A 1,948-nucleotide genomic window follows, 5' to 3' on the forward strand; every position below is an offset into this window, starting at 1 on the left:
TATATATATATATATATATATATATATATATATATATATATATATATATGTCCGACATTTTTACTTGTTTGACGTTTTTTTGTGCATGTTGTAAATTTTTGTATCATTAAGTTATATTTAATCAAATTATTCATTTTTATTGCTATCATATATAAATTTTGATTTCAATATGTGTACAAAAATATCTTGCAAATTACAGCATTATACATATCTTGCAAATTATACTTAATATACCATTTTATTCAGTCAAAATATTCAGCGTATAATACAAGTCATGGTGAAACCATTAAAGATTTAGAATTACGACGACATATTTTTATCTACATCACGTAAGATGAATGTTCAAATTAATGACAGTGCCCTAATTAGTGATAATTGCATCCGTTTTTATTAGTAAATCAGTCTTAATACGAATATATATTTATTCTAAAAACACAATTTAAATTTTACATATTATCAGAGTTGTAAAAAGTTTCGAATAAAATTAAAAGTCGGAGTTAAATATTTAAACACTAAAATTTTACAAGCATACTACTGACGACGACAGTACAAATAGTACTCGCCGACATCTCAAAAATTGACAGTTAACATCATATATCTATTTGTTAGATCTGTGTCGTTATTCTTTATCTTCAAGTAATTGAAACGGTTTTATCAAAGTTGAAAGAGGGATAAATTTTATAAGCAAAAGAATTAATAAATACGTAATTTTCGTAGTTAATTAATATATCGGTATTGGGATATTTATTTGTTCCCATTAGTAATCATTCGAATAAATATTATATAAAATTATATAAATATTACTATTTTTAAAAAAGGAAATATGATTTGCAAATCTTATTTATTATAGAGTTAAAAAATAGTATTAATACCATAATTTACGCCTTTAAAATTTATTAAATAGTACAAATAAAAAAAAAATATATATATAGCCTATAAATCCCAATATTTAAGTCAATAATAGATTAATAATGCATTCATAATTCTATCCAAGTTTGCGATATTCAAATAATAATTATTTAATTGATTTTTTTTAATAAATTTTAATTTATTATATCGAAAGAGAGAGGGAGGAATTACTTAATCATTAACTGAAATCTTATATAATAAATTAGGACAAACCTAAATTGTCATATAACTAAATAATACAGGATATTTATCTTTTTTTTTGTTTGTTTTCGTAATTTTTTCATATCTTTTTACAAATTTCTGAAATGTTCTAACATTTTCTAAATATTTTAGGTAGCTATTTAAACAATGGGGAAAATTTTTTCGGAAATCCCAGATTCTGCAGGTTTCTTTGGCGTCTCAACAAAATGTTCTAGAATAGATTTCAATTATCTATGTGAATCCATTCTTCCAGCGATTGTCGACCTGTCGACCTAGACAATATCGATAGTCATAATCGTTCAATCAATTTCTGTGATCACATTGCGGCTATAATTGAGCGCCACTGCAGTTAAGCTCCCCCCTCCCCCCCCCGCACGTGTACGTCTGCTTCTTGTCGGCGGGACTCACATTCGCATTTTCCTCCCGCTCATACTCGCTCTATCACGTGTCTTTCCCTCTCTCCGTCTGTGCCGCGGCCAACAAGCCGCTTATCAGGCCTCGTCTCACCTGTCTCCTTAATTTCTTGCTTAGTGTGCTGCAGCAATTTTTGCGCTCACGCGGCGAAGCGCGGTCGCGACCGGAAACGTTGCGCGAGCGACCGCGCACGCACGATCGCAAAAGGATTCGCCGCGCTACATAACGAAGCGAAACGCAACCACAGATGAGAACCGCGAGGCAGAGAAAGAGAGAAGGAGAAAAAGAAGAGAAATGTATTTTCTCCGTACCGCATGCAATTCGTCCCTCGCGCGAATCGTCTGTCGCGAATCTCAATCACCGCGGGATGCACGTTGCGAATCTAACGGTCCGGAAGAGTCGACGCGGAAAATCGAAATAACGC

The 1,948-nt window shown here is 31.9% G+C and overlaps 1 protein-coding gene across 9 annotated transcripts in view; it reads left to right on the forward strand.

Moving 5' to 3' along the window:
* The window catches only part of LOC116850282 (pleckstrin homology domain-containing family G member 5), a 734,731-nt gene that overhangs the window by 1,765 nt on the left and 731,018 nt on the right, over nucleotides 1–1,948 (forward strand). The window lies entirely within an intron of this gene.

This window comes from Odontomachus brunneus, unplaced genomic scaffold, assembly GCF_010583005.1.
Source record: "Odontomachus brunneus isolate Ranch 3 - 2012 unplaced genomic scaffold, Obru_v1 Obru_scaffold_141, whole genome shotgun sequence".
Lineage (NCBI taxonomy): Eukaryota > Metazoa > Arthropoda > Insecta > Hymenoptera > Formicidae > Odontomachus > Odontomachus brunneus.